The following is a 9,607-nucleotide window of genomic DNA, read 5'->3' on the forward strand; positions in this document are numbered from 1 at the left end:
GGCCCAGGAAACCATTGGTGAAGATATCCATCATCCAGGCCTGCAGCTACGCATCACCTTGCACCGCTGCATTGTAGGAAGCCACCATCCTGGAGACAAACCTGTCATAGGATGAGGGACAGTGAGGCTGCAGGATGTCCCCGGAGCCATCAGTGATTGTTGCTGAATCCTCCAGTCCGCCTCTTGATGGCCTCCCACAGGATCATCCCATCATCCAATGTATGGTAACTACTGAGGCATGGCATGAACCACTGATTGAGCACCTGGGGAAAGGATTCAGTCAGCGCTGGGGTGAAAGCAATTCACTTATGTGACCAAAAGGAGAGGAGCCTGGATCCACCATCTCTCTTAGACCTCATTCAAAGGCTGACTGCCACTGGGAAAGGATCTCCCTGGGGATTTCTTCTTGGTGAAGCTTTCCCCTGAGAACCTAGAATCTTCTGATATGGGCGAGCTGCTCTGTTAGGATAAGAAACTCCCAGCAAAAGAAAAACAGAGTTAGCAAACATCAGAGAAGCTAGGGCCTCTCCACAAGGCTGGACTGTGTCACTCCGCGAGAAGACTGTTACGTGACAGACAGGCATCAAGATACTCCCCCCTGTCCTTCTTCCAAGCTTATCTTTGTGGAAGGGAGCACAAGCAGATATCCACAGAACAACGATCAAGTGTGAAACAAGTTAGTTAATTAATTACAGATTTACATACAGCCAGCGAGGAACTAGGGGAGAAAGAGATAAGCATTGGCCAATTCTATCACCACTTACGCTCAGTGTAAGGCCTCAGTGGGAAGAATTTAACGCCCAAGATCATCAGTTGATAGCTGAAGGGTCAGGTACACTTCAGACAAACATCTCTATGGCTTTGAGTGGCATACAGGCTCAACTGGGAAAAAAAGTTGAGGCCGTTGTATTTCATTACAATACAATTTGACACAAAATAAAAGCAGTCATAGAATTGCACCAACTCCACGTTCAGCCTCCTGAACGTGACAACAGTAAATGAGTCCGTAATGCATAATGACATTCCTGGATGGCAATACATGCTCATGGAAACTGATGTTACTCCGACTCCATTCACAGAACTTACAAAACTCAATTTGGTAGCCAGACAATTTGGTACCCCAACACTGATTTTTCTATTGCTTAGTCATACGTGGAAAAATCTGTCCTATTTTAAGTGTCGGTATCTTTTTAACAATATAGAAAAAAGAATATGTAGCGCATGCTTTATTGTTTGTCAAAAACATTTCTGAAAATAAAACTAAGATCAAAAATGTCACAAAACCGAGAAAAAATTTTTCAGGTTAAAAATGCAGTTAGGGTTACGTTCACTTCCATCTCCAAAGGTCTGATTTCCTTGGCAGCATCACGCTTGCTTAGCAAGAGCCAAGGCATGGAGTTCCATAAAGAGAAATAAAACTGCTTATGAAGAAGAACTCAGCCTGGCTTTGTAAAAGAAATCAGAGCCTCTCTGAGCTTTTTGCCCCATCAGATTAGTGCCAAAGAAAAAGTGAGATTTGGAATGCATTTCTGTTACACGCATTTCTGCTGGACACAATTCAAAAGTTCACCACGATTTTCGAGAAGACCCTCCACCCATTTCACTCGTTTCATGCACAGCTGCGCAATCTCTTCCTGGCCTCGATCTGCACTCTTCTTTGGAGCAGAAACGTATTTTGAAGAGAAAGAGAGGAACGCGCAGACACACAGACGTGAACTCCGGCACGGACATCCCCGCTTCCACTCTGAGTCGGCGCATCCCTTTCGCCGCCGTGTGCTGACCACGGCCGCACCTCGGTGCGTCCAGAGAGCAACGCCTCGTGAAGTGACCAGTGAAGCACTGACTGCTGAGCGCTACAGCCCCTCCTGGATGGCAAAGCGTCCTGCCCCGCCGCTCGCCGATCCGCTCGGGGTCTGCCCTGAACATCACTCGGTTCACGGCGAGATTGCAGCCCTCCGCCTCGCGCAGTCGGGCCAACAGGCGGCTCACCGTTTGTCCTCGTCTGAACGGCCCGCGCGATTCACACACCGCGAGTCCTCCTCTCCGTCCCTGGCGGGCAGCGCCGCGTCGCTTTCCCTCGGGAAAGCCCGATGCACGAACGCAAACCTACAGCTCGTACCTCCCCGCGCTCCTGCGGGCCTGCTCGCCCCCTCCGCGGCCCCCCTCTCGCCCCGCGGCCCCGGCCCCACGCCGTCCCGCCGCTCCCGGCTCGGGGCCCCGTTTTCCCGCCCGACTGACCGGGCGCCCCCCGGGCCACCACGCCCCTTCCGCCCCGTGCCTCGTCGCCGTACCGGCCACGGCGCCCCGCCGCCACAGCGCAGGGCCCGGCCGGGCCTGGCCTCTTCCCGCCCCGCGCTGGCGCTGCTCCCGCCGTGTGCCCGGAGGTGCGCTTCGCCGAGCGCAAAAAACAACGAGCTCCACATTGGCACTGATCTGTAGGCTCTCAAATACAAATTGCTTACAAACACAGTAGTGTTTTCGGTACCACAATGTAGAAGGCAGCCGCTCTCGCGAGAGCTGCCGGGCTGCTCTGTGATCTCAGGTTCCCTGCCTGAAGGAACCGACCAAAACACCCCTGTAGCTCGCCATCAGTCGCCGCGCTTCTGGCCGGGACAGCTCCGAAGCAACTCACCTCAGCGATCCAAATTTTTATTTGCATTTTAAAAAGTCTGTTTTTTTTCCTTTGTGCATGTGGAGGTGGCAGCTGTCACTCCAGCACAGCCATGAGGAGATGCAGCTCTTGCAAGGCAATGCAGTGGCAGCCGCTGAGCCCGGACTGGAAGTCTTGACAGTGTTCGGACGTTTTTCAGCTGCTAATAGCACAGCCTGCATTTCTGGAGCCTCTCCTCTCTGGTGATGCCCACTCCGACAGAAGGTGGTGCAGCAAGAATGTGGGTTATCGCTGGCTGGAATCTCCGCAGAATGAGTTTCAAGGAGGTACAGCCAGTCTGCACATAACTCTCATATCACTTTGGAGAAGTTTTTCTATTTATGCGCTACAGGGCCTAAATCCATCTTCCAGAGGGACGCTATTTGGTTGACAATGTTCAAGAGGCCCACAGCAACAGACAGGTCGTTGGCTGCTCCAGCAGAGCCCACAGAGTTCTCGATGTCACTGCTGATCCACACAGCCCGCACAGGGTCCAGATTCTTGTGGCAGCTGCTGAGCACCATGCACACAGTCTTGTGGCCTTTCCTGATCTGGGACGTGATTTCCTCATCCTCCAGCTCAGTCTGGCTTTGGTTTCTCACACCTGCTGTGAAGTCAGAGGCTTTCAGGCCAATGGGCTCGTTCCTGGCTTCAGGAATCACTGATGGCTCTGCCCTGGGCACAGGAGTTGAGGGCGGAAGCAATTGGTGCCCTCTGAAATGGCTCCGACAGCTCTTGCTTTGGCAACGGGGTCTGGACTTGCGCAGCTTGATTAGGCTTTGCTGCTTCCTTTGCAGTTGCAGGCTTATCCTGTGGGGGGGCTGCAAATGCTCATTGATCTGAGGAGGAGTTTGAGAGATGGCATTGCTGGGCTGGAAGATCTCTTTGTAGTCCTCTGAGTTCTGGATCTCAGCTTTGGACTCCTTCTCATCCCGGTCGTCTTCACTGCTGGGACTGCACCTCTTGCTCTCATTACTGCTCTCGTTATGGACAAGGACAAAATTCCTGCTGGATAAACAGAAACCTGAGCCTTGAACTGATTCCAAACGGCAAGGGTTTTCAGCCTGTACTTTTTAATTTATTTATACAGTTTCAGGATCAGCTGTCTTTCACTTCTTTGACAAAGCGAAAATGCTAAACCATCCCCTCAATCATCCTGCTCGTTGTTTTCTATTCTGTAGAAGGAAAAACATTCTATGTGATAACAAAATACTGTTTTCCCCCTCCCAGTGCACCGAACATGTCTCCCCTCTAAATACTATCAAATCCTATCCCAGGCTTCAAAAGTCTTCCAGTGTGCAGCAGAAGTTGCTTCCAATTCAGTTTAGCAACTGCTCTTTAGTATAGAATCCAGCTGAACAGATAGACAAGTGTGCCTGTTCACATCCTTTCTGCAGTATGGCAGGCTATTACATTTCTACTTAAGATTGACTCTGATTTACATTTGGATGCAACTTTGAAAAACTTTCTGTCCTGGCAGGTGAGCAATGAATACTTACTGTGAGTCACCAAAAGCCTTGAGCATCTCTCTGTCCAAGTAGTTGCTTGTGATGACATATGCAGAGTCCTCCTTCGGTTGTGGAAGCTGAGGCTTGACTGCCTGGTGCTCAAGTAAGGAGTCGAGGACTGGAGGTCTATCAGCTGCAGCAGACAAGCAGTTGTTCTCACCAGACCTCATTAATAACTGGGAAGGGTGGAATACACCAAACACACAGTTTGTGTGTTCCTAAAGATAGGAAAATGGCAACTCCTCTCCCTTGAGCAACCCAAATCTAAGAGATTAATTTTTTCTGCTGCTGTAAATCTGTTCTGGTAAAGCGTATTCCTTATCGCCTGTAAGTGCATTTTATCACTGCTGAAGGAAAGAATCAGCCATTTGTCTAGATCACTGCAAGTGTAGGAGAACCACTCTTTGGATGAACCTGAAATGCGTACATTCTCCGCACTCCAGCTTGCAAGCAGTCTTTGTTCTAGATAATGGATAGCAGTGGAGCAGTGTAGAGCTCTAAGCTTATCGCAGCTTCCACAACTGTGACCTCACTCCAGTGTTTCCATCACTCCTTGAGTGTTGCTATGATGCCTCAGCATCTTTAGCCAAATGAAAAAAAGCTATGCCAGTTTATAGTTCAGGCTGAAGAGATGTGAGTCGTCAGGGACAGTTCCCTACAGCACCGAAAGTGAAGAGATGCACAAAGGGGGGGGGCTGAGCCAGAGTCTTGTCACTTCTGAGCAGCCCATGAGGAACTGAACCTGACTTGGTGACTCTGCTGAGATCCACAGCAAAGGAAGAGACTGTGCACTGTGCAAAGGAACCTCCCATCAGTTGGTTGTTGCAGATAGATAGGTCAGCTGCTTTTCCCCAGTTCACCAAGACCAAAACAGCACTCTGGCTCCCAGCCGTACACACGCAGCGAATCCTGGAAGCCACCGTACAAGCAGCAGCCATCTGGGTTGAGAAGAACACACTTGTCGGGAGTAGCCTCCTCTTCAGCACAGCTCACAGCGTGAAACTTCTCCAAGCCCCGGAAACGAATGGTCCTGTCAGAGCTGCCAGAAGCCAAAAGGGCTTCGGGCAACAAGGTTGACTGGGCCAGAATGTCCGTAAACTCAAACGTTACCTTCCCAGCAGTCAGCTCCCACAGCTTTACAGTGTGATGAGCAGCAGCAGAACTGCAGCACCACTTCCCATTGCGACTACGTTGAAGGCATCTCACGGCTTCAAGACACAACCTTTTCTTCTTACACCCCAGAGCCTAATGTCTGTTCAAAGAGCCAGATGCCACAAAACTTCCGCAAGGATGGAATCAAGGCTGCAGATGTCTGCTTTGTGACCTAGCAATGTGCAAAGAATTTTGGCAGCTTCCAGGTCCCAGACTCGAATGGACCCTGACTGGGACCCTGCAACAATGAGCTCCTCATTGGCACTGGCTCTCAATGGGTGTCTAAACAGTGACTAAACTGAAGGCATCTCGCTGGGAGCTCAGACAGGGGTACTGTTCTTGATTTCCTGGGGATTTATGTAATTGTATCTCAGCTCAGCCTTGAAGTTTCTCTCTTCAGTGCATTCGGGGATGTCTCCCAATTCTCTCTGGGAGGCCCTGATGAGCCACTGGGGTTCTGCCTCTGTGAAACGCTCCTCTGGATAATGCCCCAGGAGCCTCTAGAGGGAGAAAAGAATGGGGACTCTGTCAAGTTCAGGCATGGCAACATGGCGTGGTTGCCTCAAGCCACCTGGCATCAGCAGGGCAATGGTGACCACCGTCTGGGCTGGGGTGTACCCAAGTGGTGAGGAAGGCTCACAATGTCTTCCAGGTGGGAGCTGAGGGGGATGAGAACCACCAGGATGTTGGCAGTGGTGTTGACTTCAGGGAGAGTGTCCAGGAAGTGCTGAAGGAAGGTCTTTCCCTTCTCCTCTGGTGGCGGGTGGCGCATGGAAGGTGGTGCATTGGGTTGGAAGGCATCCATGTCATACTGTGGGCAGAAAGCTCGCAGACAACAGAGGGGATGGGTAGGGCCATCCATTTGGCGTGGGGATGGGTTGGATGAGGACATTGTCCTGAAGTGAGGTGGGGACGTCTCTCCAACACAGAGGTGAAACAGCTCTCTGGCATGCAATGGGGATGTCCCTGTGGTGCATGAGAAGGATGTGCTACCAGTGTAAGTGGGGGACAGATGTTCCCCCCAGCATGAAAGGAGGACCATACTCTTGCACAGAAGTTTCAGATGGGGACAATTTCTTCAGTGCACGAAGGCACTGGACAAGGTTGTCCCTTCAGTGCGGACTGGGACAAACAGGGAACACTGTCATAAAGAGCAGGTAGACACAGATGTCCTCCATGGCATCGGTAGGAGACTTCCCTCCAGTGTGCAGAGGTCAGCAGGGAGTAACTGCCCAGAACGGGGCAGATGGGGATTCCTGAAGTGCACATCTGCACTTCAATGCTTGGATAGATCTGGGCCACCTGCTGCAAAAGACGAAGAATGGTATTGTTTTGCAGGTGAGGAACATACAGCTGCAGTTCAGGTTCCTTTTCAGCTTGGTCTTTCACCCAGTTCAGCACCTTGCTGACACGGCTACATAACTTGAGTGGGTGAAAGTCAACTTCAAGCCAATTGTAGAGTTCTTTTACTTCTGGAACAACATATTGTACTACGTTGAACCTCACCATGTCATTAAACGTGCCCTGCCACGTTCCCTGTTCCTTTCCCACCTGTCCACTGTTGACAGCTGCATGCTGTGCTGAGCAATGAACATCAGCATGGTAGGAAACTGGTTGAGATCTGCCACCGTCTTCAGCAAGAAGGGGATGCCTGAACGGCAGGGGGCAAAGAGCCATCAGGGCCCCATCCAAGGCACCCCCTTGGGGACACCTAGGAGCCTCTGGGAGCCCACTGGGCTATGGAATGGTACCTGAGGATGTCTGGCCCAGGAAACCATTGGTGAAGATATCCATCACCCAGGCCTGCAGCTACGCATCACCTTGCACCGCTGCATTGTAGGAAGCCACCATCCTGGAGACAAACCTGTAGTAGGAATAGGGACAGTGAGGCTGCAGGATGTCCCCGGAGCCATCAGTGATTGTTGCTGAATCCTCCAGTCCACCTCTTGATGGCCTCCCACAGGATCATCCCATCATCCAATGTATGGTAACTACTGAGTCATGGCATGAACCACTGATTGAGCACCTGGGGAAAGGATTCAGTCAGCGCTGGGGTGAAAGCAATTCACTTATGTGACCAAAAGGAGAGGAGCCTGGATCCACCATCTCTCTTAGACCTCATTCAAAGGCTGACTGCCACTGGGAAAGGATCTCCCTGGGGATTTCTTCTTGGTGAAGCTTTCCCCTGAGAACCTAGAATCTTCTGATATGGGCGAGCTGCTCTGTTAGGATAAGAAACTCCCAGCAAAATAAAAACAGAGTTAGCAAACATCAGAGAAGCTAGGGCCTCTCCACAAGGCTGGACTGTGTCACTCCGCGAGAAGACTGTTACGTGACAGACAGGCATCAAGATACTCCCCCCTGTCCTTCTTCCAAGCTTATCTTTGTGGAAGGGAGCACAAGCAGATATCCACAGAACAACGATCAAGTGTGAAACAAGTTAGTTAATTAATTACAGATTTACATACAGCCAGCGAGGAACTAGGGGAGAAAGAGATAAGCATCAGGCAATAGGGAATAAAAGATGTAACGCTGTTTTCTGGGTGCTCTCCTGCTTGCAGGAGGCCTGCCATTGCAACTGCGAATAAAATCTTCTTTATCAGAGATACCTTCCTCATAAATTATGTTGAGTATTTCCAACAGTATGAATAACCATCTGAGATTAAGACTTCAGACTCTCACAGGCACTTTCCCTGTTCAAGTAAGCAATATGTTAAAAAACACTATGTGCAACAGCTGCAAACAGGTATATATTTCCTCTCTTAGAGCTTGTCAAAGCTATACGTGAGAAAGGAGAAAAGGCAAACATAGCTTAATGACAAGAAATGCTGTTAACCTACTAAAAAGGACAAACACATTTCATCTGCAGCCCAAGTTTCCGCAGCCTGGAAATAAATCCCTGAGTTCTGTGTTAATATGTAGCTGGTTAGGAAAAACTCTTCAACTTTCGCATATTCTGATATATTGATTTTGAATGATCACTAAAATTTGTACAACAAATGCTTTTAGAGTGCTCACGACCATGCCTTTGGGCTAATAGGAAATTAATGGTTGTACAACTTTATGAAGTTGCATGTCAGATGGAATCAATATGAGCAGGCAAATGTGCTAGACCATCACTAGGGGCACTATTGCCTATCGACCCTAGAGAAACAACAAACTGTGGAAAAGGAGGCAGAAAGAACATGTTGGCGGTGGATGCGACAGGCAGTGCCAGCAGGGCGTCCCCTGCTTCAAAGTGCACTTTTCCTCTCTCACCCATCACAGATTCTCTCTTGCTTATTATAATAATTCTCCTTGGGATCCAAAGGGTGTTTTCCATTTGTACACCACACTGCATGGCCAGTGCGTGATACAGAGCCCAAGTGGAACACCTGCCTGCAGAGCAGAATAAACTGTCAAGATTAGCTCTCTTAGAGTGCACCTTTGTCTCAAGTGATGCATGGTCATAAATCTGTTCTGGTAGAGTGTATCCCTTATCACTTGTAAGTGTATTTTATCACTTGCTCTAGATAACAGATAGCAGTGTAGCAGTGGCACTGTCACCTTATCACAGCTTCCACAACTATGACCTCACTCCAGTGTGTCTATCACTCCTTGAGTGTTGCTATGTGCCTCAGTATCGTTAGCCAAATGAAAAAATTTAGACACTTCACATGCTATCTGACATCTCACAAAGTCAGACTACACAAGGCTCTGTCTTCTGCTTATTTCCTTAGATTTCAAGTGTCTCCCTGTAACAGTACAACCTTTTAAGCACACATCAACACTGTATTTACAGAAAATCATATTGCCTTAATAGCAAGGATCTGTTGGACTCAATCTTCATGGTTTTGTTTCTGAAAGAGCATATCAAATAATGTTTAACATAAAAGTTCATATGAATATTCCAGTTATTGAGAATAGTCACTTTTTCCCCCCACTTAAATATGGACAATGCATGTATTCATTGCAGTGCTGAAGGTGATGAAAGAACATTTTGAACAGTAACTCCTAAAATTCCACTCACCAGTGACAAGACACATTTTGACATAGGTTTCGTAATCTCATGTATGTAAATGAAATCCACAACTTTGGTTACAGAACTTAAACCTTTTAAAGCCAGAATTATCATAATATTATCAAATCTCCCCAGCTGTTTTGCATGAAGATATAAAACCTGGTATTTATTTTTCTTAATACTGAAACTGTCCTATAAAATTCACCAAATGCTCTCTTCCACCTTTATTAATCCCAAATCTAAATAAATGAATAGCTGTTCGTATCAGACTGCAAAAGGCTGTTTGATATGCCAGAC

General features: G+C 48.7%; 1 pseudogene; it reads right to left on the reverse strand.

Moving 5' to 3' along the window:
• Positions 1-2,707: 2,707 nt before the first annotated feature.
• Positions 2,708-7,104, reverse strand: LOC125694640 (katanin p80 WD40 repeat-containing subunit B1-like; annotated as a pseudogene).
• Between the last annotated feature and the right edge of the window lie 2,503 nt (positions 7,105-9,607).

Source organism: Lagopus muta, chromosome 6, assembly GCF_023343835.1.
Source record: "Lagopus muta isolate bLagMut1 chromosome 6, bLagMut1 primary, whole genome shotgun sequence".
Taxonomy (NCBI): domain Eukaryota; kingdom Metazoa; phylum Chordata; class Aves; order Galliformes; family Phasianidae; genus Lagopus; species Lagopus muta.